The following is an 11111-nucleotide window of genomic DNA, read 5'->3' on the forward strand; positions in this document are numbered from 1 at the left end:
GAGCCTTAATTACCCACTCCTGAGATTGCAATTGCTCACTTAGAGGCATAGTTATTGCCATTGGCCAGGTCTGACTCCACTGGCTGGATCTGCTTTGAGCAAAGCAGGCTCCACCCCACCCCGGGGTGGCCTCTGTGCAGCTGCCACATAACACATGGACTTCCCTTGCATCATAAATCCACGCTATGAAAGCCCTAAACTTCCTTCGTCTTGCATAGGCAGATTAGTCATCTTCTGGGTGAGGCAGACAAGGCACTAGCTTGAGTGAAACTACCACCACTGTGGGATTGGAAGTGCTGATGGCACACTTTGATTCAGCAAATTGTCAGTGTTCCACGGAGCACCCAGAAGTCCAGGGACAGAGAGGATCATGAAAAGCTAGGACCTGGGTGATGGGATCCTAGAGAACCCTCAAAGCTAGAGGGCAACTTTGGTCTCTGCCACCAGGGGGCAGAAGGAGCTGGCAGGACGGTCCTTCACTGCGTTGGAGGTGGGTGTCCAATCAGGATTTATTCCAGGGAAGCGGCTGGAGCAACCCAACAGTCACAGTTCACGATATGGACGATGGGGCTTTCTGGGGAGAGGGATGACCAAGGGCAACTTATGACAAGTGCTCTGATTTCTGTGCTAGTTTCTCTGTTTAGACACCATGCTGAATAACTTAACAGGACACACCTCTTAAACTTTTTCTTACCAGGAAGTTGCTGAGATTAGGAGGGCTTGAAAATTATAAACTTGAGGACTAAAAGACACTGTGCAGGAAAGTAACATTTTGAGACAGAAACCTGTATAGAACGTTTTACAGTGTCAATGAATAGAGCAGACCTAGACAAGGACTAGATTATAGGACAGAGGGAAGTTGCTGACCTGAGCTTGTGCCTTGTGTATAGCCCCCCGACCCCCACATCAGCTCAGAGGCAGAGGGTCGAGAATTGACCAAGTAACTCAGGTCTCTTGCAAGATTGACCCTGGGGCAAAAAAGGTCCTTTCTAGTATGTCCATCTGCCCCCAAAAGGTCATAAATTTATGCTTATATACCTTTATCATTTCTGGGCTTTTGTTCCTATTTCCTTTTTTTTCCTGATCTTTCTATCCTCCATAACATAGTAAAAACACCAGTTTCTCTAAATAAATTACCTTATTTTAAAGGCAGAGAGAAAGAGAGGACATGCGCTCCCTACCCTTGCTCACTCCTCCAATTGCCCATAATGGCCAGGGCTGGAGCAGGCAGGAGCTAGGAGCCCTGAACTCAGTCTGGGTCTCCAACATTGTTGTCAGGGACTTGAATGCTTGAGCCACCATCTTTTGCCTCCCGGGGTGCATCTTAGCAGGAAGCTAGACTTCAGAACAGAGCCAGGACCGAAACCCAGGCACTATATTACAGGATGCAGGCATCCCAAGTTGTGTTGTAACTGCTGCTTCAGGTATCCACACCTTTTGGTGTTTTGCACATAGTTCTTAGTGTGATAGTCTCTGCTAAATTTTTCTAATAACTTATGTTGACTCAACTTCTGACTCTGCAGAGTCAGCTGGATAAACAACTCACTTCTGCCTGCCCTATTTGCTGGCTGAAGACAGGCTGCTGAGACAGAATCTTGGTAAAGGAAACAGTACAAAGAAATATCCCCATTTTCTTACTTTTCTTGGGTTTTACAGGACAGAATCCTTCCCGGCAGGCAGGGATGTGTCGGAGTCATCGTATTCCTCCGCTGTTGTAGGACTAGCTACAACCGAGAAGCTTGGGTTTTGAAGCCATTTCTTCCTCCCCTCCTCCCCATCTTGAACAACCAGGTAAGACTGGAAGTATGTTTGGTAGTTTTTTTTTCCCACATGAGTGTTTCACCATCAATGTCCTTTTTATCAACCCCTGTCCCCCTCCACACTTTCTTTTAGCAACAGCTATTAAAATTTGTGTACCCTCTTACCCTCTTGCCTTTCTAAAGACTTGTGAGTTAATCCATTTATCATGAGCATACCTACGTTATTCAAGGAAACTCCCAAAGATAAAGTCAACCTGGACAAAATTCTGAGTCTGGGAAGTTTTGGTTTCCACTTTTTCAAACTCTGTTCTCCCTAGTTACTTACCTTGCAAACATCTTTCTAATTTTCTAAACTCTTCCTCTTGTCAAAAGCAAAATCATTTGTACCGTGATTCCAACGTATCCATGCCATCCGGTGAATGAGGTCATGGTGCTGCTCAAAAGTTGTTTTTATGGGAAGAAACAAGATCAAGAGAAAAGAAAATCTAAAGATGTGATTTTAGTAAAAGCAATGCCAATTATGGCAATTATGTGGCCTGCTTAGATATTAGTACTATTCACCATGCAGTATATTATTGACAATTCCTTGTTAAGTGACAGCTGATTTTGCTGCACATTTTATCTGATTAGAATAATTTGTTACTCAAATGCAGTTCACCTGGGAACTGGATAGGCTCTCAGGACCCACCTCAGTTGATAAACTGCTTCAAAATCTGCATTGCACCGAGATTCCCAGGGGATGTAATTCCACAATCAGATTTGAGGAACAGGGCTCTACAGGAGCGCACAGAAGAGAAAGAGGTCGCCGCTGAGAATCAGAAGGAGGCCCGACGCTTCTCTGCAGCGAGGATTCCCAGTGCCCTTCAGAGCTTTCATGCTCATGGGCTAAGGTGGGGCCGGCCATGTGCTTTCTCCCCAAGTACCCTCAGTGTTGAGAGCCACGGTCAGTGCCTACTTGCTTCTTTACAGAGAAGGGAGTGAGGAGTGGGAAAGAGCCTGCAGCTAGACGGTGGGACGAATGTTCCAGAACAACACAAGGGACTTCAGAGAGGTCTGAAGTCTGAAGTCTGAAGTCTGTTCCCTGTGCTTTCAGGTTCATACGGATGCTCCTTGACTTACAATGGGGTTGTGCATGTGCTCCGGCCCCATAAACCCACAGTAAATTGCAAACCTCACTAAGTGGACAATGCATTTAATTCAAGTAACCTGCCAGACATCCCAGCTTAGCAACAGAGCATGCTGTGGTGCCTCGGGTGTTCTTGCCCATTGAAAGGCTGAGTGGGAGCTTCCGTATTCAGCAGGTGGCTTCCACTTCATGCACATCAGTTTTACATCACGGCGAAGTCAAGACGTAAGTCAAGCCATCACTACCGTAACTTGAGAATGTCTGTGTTTAAACTCAAAGGGTCAATTTCTGAGAATCTCCCAGATAAGCAGTGTACACATTTCTGAACCAGTCCGGCTGAAACGAAATGCATACATTCTAGAGAGACACCCACAACAGATTCTCTGAAACCTCGGCCACCGTTTCCCTTTCAGAAGCCACACTGTAGTTGGCTAATCAAATCACCTCTACCGATGAGTGCATATTTAGCCAGCAAGGAAAGATGTTATTTTCATGCTGTCTGTAATACTCTTGTTTGAAGAGGAGTGAAGTGATTTGGGGGAGGGTGGAGGGAGGGGTGCTGCTTGAAAAATCCTGTGATGCTGTCTTCATTTTGAGCAGGAACGATTTATTAACAATGGAATTTTTTTCTTCAGTACCAAGAATATATATCTGATTTGTACAGATAGATAGGTGTCAGTAGCAATAATAAAAGACTGTATCAGTAACATTTTTAAATATTTATTTATTTGAAAGGCAGAGTTACAGAGAGGCAGAGCGAAAGAGGTCTTCCATCAGCTGGTTCACTCCACAGATGGCCGCAACAGCCAGAGCAGGGCTGATCTGAAGCCAGGAGCCAGGAGTTTCTTCTGGAACTCCCATGTGGGTGCAGGGCCCAAGAACTTGGGCCATCTTCTACCACTTTCCCAGGCCACAGCAGAGAGCTGGGTTGGAAGTAAAGCAGCTGGGTCTCGAACCAGGGTCCATATGGGATGGTGGCACTGTACGCAGTGGCTTCACCCACTACACCACAGCACCAGTCCCTGTATGAGTGATATTAAAATATGTTAAGCAGGAAGGAGGGTTGGTTGGAGAATATATTTTATAGGTCCTTTAATACGATTCTATCTGAATTTAGTCTCGTTGTTGACTCACTTACTGAAAGTGGTCCAGAATTAAGAGTATTGTAAGGCCAATGGCTTGAGGGGCTCTTCCTCTCTTTTAAGAGGCCTTGTTCCTGGGAGCAACCAACGCCTTTGCAATGGCCCTCCCAGTGGAATTTCACATAATAAGAGGGCTCCGCCCTTGCGTTCGAGCACCAGGTTGCAGGGCAACCTTGCTCATTTTTTTTTTTTTTTTGACAGGCAGAGTTAGTGAGAGAGAGAGAGAGAAAGGGTCTTCCTTCCATTGGTTCACCCCCAAAGTGGCCACTACAGCTGGTGCGCTGGGCCAATCTAAAGCCAGGAGCCAGGTGCTTTTCCTGGTCTCCCATGGGGTGTAGGGCCCAAGGACCTGGGCCATCCTCCACTGCCTTCCCGGGCCACAGCAGAGAGCTGGACTGGAAGAGGAGCAACCGGGACAGAATCTGGCTCCCAGACCAGGACTAGAACCCGGTGTGCTGGCGCCACAGGCGGAGGATTAGCCTAGTGAGCCGCGGCGCCGGCGCTCATTTGGTTTTGAACGGTGTGGCCATGAAGCACGGCTGGTCACGAGTGCTGCTCAAGTCCCTGTCCCAGAGGATAAATACTTAATGGTAGCTGAGTCCATAATTGCCGAATGCAGCATAAATCTGAGGTTTCTATAGAAAGAACAGCTCAGCTAATGCAAGCGCCACTTCTGACTCAGAGTTTTTTTTAAATGATTAACCCCACACCCTTCTCTGCCCCTGCTGGCCGGAGGCAAATTAACATTTAGGGATTTCCTGAGTTAAGGAAACACGCTCAACATTAAGGAAGATGCTGTGTATTTTTTTTTTTTTTAAGATTTAGTTATTTGAAAGGCAGAGGGACAGGGACAGAGGGAGAGACATGAGTGAGGGATCTTCCATCTGCTGGGTCACTCTCTAAATGCCAGGGCTGGGCCAAAATTGAAGCCAGGAGCCAGGTGCTCCCTCTGAGTCTCCACGGATGGGTGGTGGGGACTAAAGCACTTGAGACAGCATCCACTGCTTCCCAGGCCCATTAGCAGGCATCTGGGTTGAAATAAACTAGGTAGGACTTGACAGGCACTCTGGTATGGGGTGGGGAGAACTCAAGCAGTGACTTCACCTCCTGTGCCGCCCACCTGCCCATCCATGAGCTCTTCTGAATGTGTGTGGTCAGCCATAACATCTAAGTAGGTTTTCATATGGAATGGGTTATATGTGTGTATAGTTTGTAAAACTGTGAAATTGTTATGATACAGTCTCACATATGAATTATTTCAAAGTTTCGTTAGTGCACAACTCTTGGAGAAGACAAGAACCACCTGGGAGTAGAGTGGCTTTCTGATAAATGTGATCGCTAGAGCCACATTATATAATACAAGAAAAAGTTCTAGAAATATAAATAAGTAGAGAATGACATGTAACAATTCATCAAGGAAGATGCCCGGCAGCTTGACTTATGACTTCCTAATTCAAATGAACATTTAGGACTTTCTCTGGCCACTCATCATTTGTTCATTCTCCCACTGGGCACTGTTGTGGGGTAGCCTTGTGTGGACATAGTATCTGAATGTTGGGTTATCTGTGGGAAGGTGGGTTCCTGGAAGTGATGGAGAGACATGACTTCTATAAAATAGCATTCTAAAAAAGATTCACTTTATTTATTTGAAAGAGAGAGAGAGAGAAAGAAGAGAGAAAGAGATGTCTTCCACACACTGGTTCCCTCCCCAATAACAGCATGGCTGGGCCAGCCTGAAGCTGGGAGCCAGGAACTCCATCCGGGTCTCCCACATGAGTGGCAGGGGCCCGAGCACTTAGGCCATCATCCGCTGCATTCCCAGGCACATTAGCAAGGGGTTGGTTTAGAAGCAGGGCAGCTGGGATTCAAATCAGGGCTCTGATGTGGGATGCTGGCATCGTGTGCAATGGCTTAACCCATTGTGCCACAACCCTGGTCCTTATAAAATAGCATTTTAAGATGGAATAGATCCATTACCACCACATAAAAAGCATTTAAAATTAGATATTTCCATTTTCATTTCAAGTACAATAGCTTCTCCTCTGTGTTTCACTCTGCTATGGTCTCATCAGTCACAGAGTGCTTGGCTTTTCAGGTTAAGACTCTTCATTCTTTGTACCACTAACAGTGCACCAACAGGGTGAGCAATTGACACAGTGGTTAAGATGCTGCTTGGGATACCTGCATCCCACATAGGCGCGCCTGGGTTTGAACGCCTGCTCTGCTTCCAATTGCAACTTCCTGCTAATGTGTACCCTGGGAGGAAGCAGGTGGTGGCTCAAGTACTTGGGTCCCTACCACCTATATGGGAGATCCAGATAAAGTTCCAGCCTCCTTGCTTCTGCCCAGCTGTTGTGGACATCTGGGAGGGGGACCAGCAGATAGAAGATCTCTCTTTGCCTTTGAAATAAATAAAAAAGTTTAAAAAATTCATCCAATATTTCTTGAACACTTATTATATTTAGCTAGGATCTAGGGAAATTTACAAAATGAATGGAACCTGCCCTCAAACAGCTTATGCTTTCACTTTAAGACATATGCATGTGGAATAGCTAACTGATACTAGAAGTTATCATCAGGAAGAAATCTCCACTTATAATTCCTGCCTGTTAAATTTAGTAAAAAAATACATAAATAAAAATAAAAAAAGATTATTGAAGACATACAATGCTTTTTTAAAAGATTTATTTATTTGACAGTTATAGACAGTGAGAGAGAGACAGAAAGAAAGGTCTTCCTTCCATTGGTTCACTCCCCAAATGGCCGCCATGGCCAGCACTGTGCCAGTCTGAAGCCAGGAGCCAGGTGCCTCTTCCTGGTCTCCCATGCAGGTGCAGGGCCCAAGCACTTGGGCCATCCTCCACTGCCTTCCCAGGTCACAGCAGACAGCTGGACTGGAAGAGGAGCAATTTGAAAGTCAGAGTTACACAGAGAGAGGAGGAGAGGCAGAGAAAGAGAGAGAGAGAGAGAGAGGTCTTCCATTGGATGGTTCACTCCCCAATTAGCCGCAATGGCTGGAGCTGTGCCGATCCGAAGCCAGGATCCTGGAGCTTCCTCTGGGTTTTCCCACGCGGGTGCGGAGGCCCAAGGATTTGGGCCATTTTGTACTGCCTTCCCAGGCCACAACAGAGCTGAATCGGAAGTGGAGCAGCTGGGACTCAAACCGGCAATCACATAGGATGCCAGCACTGAAGGCGGCAGCTTCACCCACTACGCCACAGCGCCGGCCCTACAATGTGTTTTTAGAGATGATGAGAGTAATGCAAAAATTACTATTCACCTTTTCTCTGTAGGAGCCGCACTGTACACAGTCCACTTTAGGTCAGGAAAACTCATTGAAATTGCTTTGCATGTTGAAATTAATCTGGTGTGCTCTGGCGCCACCTTGAGGCGTTCTATCATTAGGCAGAGGAGGGAAAAAATGAAACCCTTTCAACCATGGCTGGAAACAGCTGCTTTACTTTTGTTCATTCAGTTACTTTTTCCCCCCAGTGGAGAACTGTGATTGGGGGTTGTCAAACCAGAATTTGTTCTAAAGTACAGATTTTCCAAGGAGAGTGGGAGTAAGGTTATATGTCATGGATTCTTCTAAATGCACTTGGGCAGAAACTTATGCTTAAATACAGTTCCACAACCAGTATACTTTTCATATTGTAATTTATGAAACCTCACATTTTCATGACGAATCCTAAAATACAGCAACATTTATTTGTTAGGTAAGTGAATAAGTTGCCATACTGTGGCATCAATGAGGTAAATATATTTCATTATACATACACTTAAAAAATTTACTTCTTAGAAGCCGTTCCATCTCAAGAATTGGCACTCTTTTCTTCTAACGTGGTTCTTGAACTCGGTTAATGTTTGAATATAAATAGAGAGGAAACAGGATTGTAGTATAATTTTCCTTTAGGAAAATGTGTAGAATCTATTGCAAATGATTATGAAATTTTTTATCATAAAATCATGCAAACCTATTCTTGCCAGCAGGGCAAATCACCTTTAGTGGCATAACACACATCCCTCATGTAAATTTTCAGAAAGTGACTTTATTTTCTGAATGAATACTGAGCCTCCATTCATCTGTAGATTTGATATTTTGATGTCCCAGGTGACGGAAGGTGCACTCTGCCTTAAACCAGCAAAGTCCCCCAGTGACTTCTCTAGAGAAAAAGTGGAATCACAAAAACCCGTGACCACAATGGCCTCTTCTCCAACTTCTTTATTTACTGAAGGCATTACATTTGGTTTTCCAGTATGATGGGAAAAACCAGCATTCTGACTTGTTAAATAGTTTGGTCAATAGAAATTTATCATGTTAAACACAGTTTACCGTTTATCAAACATCAGGATATAGCATACGATTGGTTGTATATTGAGGGTAATGGAATTGTGTCGGGATAAATGTAGAATCCACTTCATATGTTACTGCCTCTATCATCACTGTGAACATTAAAATACAAGTCTAGGAAGGTATACTTAAGCTCAGTTGGGAGTTACAGTGATCCAAGATTTATCTGTGGAGATCAGCTCTTTTTATTTTTTTTAAAGATTTTTTATTTATTTACTTGACAGGTAGAGTTACAGACAGTGAGAGAAAGAGAGAGAGAAAGGTCCTCCCTCCATTGGTTCACCCCCCAAATGGACGCCATGGCTGGTGCGCTGCGCCATTCCAAAGCCAGGAGCCAGGTGCCTCCTCCTGGTCTCCCACGCGGGTGCAGGCACCCAAGCACTTGGGCCATCCTCCACTGCCCTCCCAGGCCACAGCAGAGAGCTGGACTGGAAGAGGAGAAACTGGGACTAGAACCCGAGGCCCATATGGGATTCTGGTGCCGCAGGCGGAGGGTTAGCCAAGTGAGCCATGGCGTCGGCTCAATCAGCTCTTCTAAAAAGGAAGATTCAATAAGGATATTTATGACTTGTTATTACATTAACTATAGTTACTACTACAACAAGCTAAACTGAAGGAATAGTTAAGATATTTCTCACTGTTTCCTGTGGTGTATATGTATAAAAGTATTTATTTTCATCTACTTGAAATGTAGAATGAGAGAGAGAGAGAGAGAGAGAGAGAGAGAGAATCTTCCATCCGTGATCCTTTCCCCAAATCTTGCAGCAGCAACAGGGCCAAGCTGAAGCTGGGAGCCAGGAACTCCATCAGGTCTCCCACAGGGCTGACAGGAGCCCGAGTTCAGATCTGCTCTCTCCCAGGACATGTTAGTAGGAAGTGGAGTAGCTGAGACTCCACTATGGGATAAGGACATTTTTTTTTTCCTTTGAGAACAGGGGCAGAAAGAGGGAGAACTATAACTCATCAGACAGTGCTAATTTTTTTAAAAGATTATTTATTTATTTATTTAAAAGGTAGAATGACAGAGAAGGGGAAAGAGAAATCTTCCATCCGCTGGTTGAGTCCCCAGATGGCTGCAACAGCTCTCCTGGTCTCCCGCTTGGGCAGCAGGGGCCCAAGTACCTGGCCTTCTCTGCTGCGGGGAGCTGGATTGGAAGTGGGGCGCCCTGATACGGGATGCCAGCATTTCTACCAGAGACAGCTTAACCTGCTACACCACAGTGCCGGCCCCAGCACTCATTTTTAACAACTTGCTTTTATCAAATCTGAGGATACTTTAAAAAGTTCATGAAAACATGGAATTAAAAGTGTGTTTAGATATAAAATTTTTTTGACATGCAGGCCTTGTTTTTTTCATACTGTGATTTTTCCATGAACCTTTTGAAGACCCTCTCCTACTTGCTAAGTGTTCACTCTTGATACACATAGAAACAACTATTCTTTGCCACTTATTTTTCTTTGAAATATTTAATATTTAATTAAGGGAAAAATTACATGTAGACTGATTCATTAAGGGTACATATTGTAATTTTTTAAAATATATTTTTGTGTTTGAGAAAGAGAGAGAGAGAACTAGTTCCCATTTACTGATGTTCTCCCTAATAGCTGCAGTGGCCTGTTGGGGTGGGGCTTGGAGCTGGGAACTTACTCCAGCTCTCCCACATGGGTGGCAGGAGCCCAACCACTCATCACTGCTGTTTCCATAGGTCTGCATTTGTGGGAAGCCGAACGCAGGATCTGGAGGAAATCAAGGTACTTGGATGTGGACCAGGAGCTTCCTGCCCAGTGCCTTAACCAGGACTCATGCCCACACCACATATCGTGGTTCTTAATTGCGGCTCAGCAGAAAAGTAAAACGCAGAGGTATACCAAAAAGCCAATCAACAGGGGAGACAAAACTGAATACCAAGAGTTATTTTATTGGTGAAAATGAAAGTAGGTTAAAAGTATAAATAGAAATGATGGGGTAATGAGAAAGCAAATGGTTTTACTCTGTGGCATTGATAATCATATTAAGTGTAACTGAAATTAACACTACGTTTCATGTCAACATGGATAAAAAGCAAGCCACACCAGCGTGCTGAAGGTGACCATGCTGTATAGACATACAAGTGAAAAGTCAAAGGATGGGGGCCGGTGCTGTGGCTCAGTAGGTAAAGCCGCCGCCTAAGACACCTGCATCCCTCATGGGTGCCCGTTCGTGCCCTGGATGTTCCACTTCCAATGCAATTCTTGCTGATGGCCTGGAAAAACCAGCTGAGGATAGCTCAAGTGCTTGGGCCCTCGGCACCCACATGGGAGACGTGGATGAAGCATCAGGCTCCTGGCTTTGGCCTAGCTCTGTCCTGACCATTGCAGCCATCTGGAGAATGAACCAGCAAATGGAGGCTTGTTCTCTCACTCTTTCTGTCTCTTGCTCTCTCTCTCTAACTCCAACTTTCAAACAGGTAATAAATCTTCTTTTATTAAAGCAAAAGGATAGAGGAAAGTATATCTTGCAAATACTGATTATTTCTACATATGCTATGATTCTCATAAAACATTATTTTTTATTATTATTGTCAATTTAAAGTATTTTTTAAAGAAGACTTATTTATTTGAAAAGCAGAATGACAGAGAGAGAGAGAGAGAGAGAGAGAGAGAGAGATTCCATTTGCTGTTTCATTCAGATACTCGAAGCAGCTGGTCAAGGGTTGGGCCAGGCCAAAGCCAGGAGCCTGGAACTCCATCTG

The 11111-nt window shown here is 44.7% G+C and overlaps 1 long non-coding RNA gene across 1 annotated transcript; it reads left to right on the top strand.

Moving 5' to 3' along the window:
• The first annotated feature begins 232 nt into the window (after nt 1-232).
• Nucleotides 233-10883, top strand: LOC149126453 (uncharacterized). Its single transcript, XR_016233397.1, has 3 exons — nt 233-490; nt 1657-1791; nt 10086-10883. It is a non-coding gene; the product is annotated as an uncharacterized LOC149126453 (long non-coding RNA).
• The last annotated feature ends 228 nt before the right edge of the window (nt 10884-11111 follow it).

Source organism: Oryctolagus cuniculus, chromosome 5, assembly GCF_051225735.1.
Source record: "Oryctolagus cuniculus isolate XC-2025 breed Fujian yellow rabbit chromosome 5, ASM5122573v1, whole genome shotgun sequence".
Lineage (NCBI taxonomy): Eukaryota > Metazoa > Chordata > Mammalia > Lagomorpha > Leporidae > Oryctolagus > Oryctolagus cuniculus.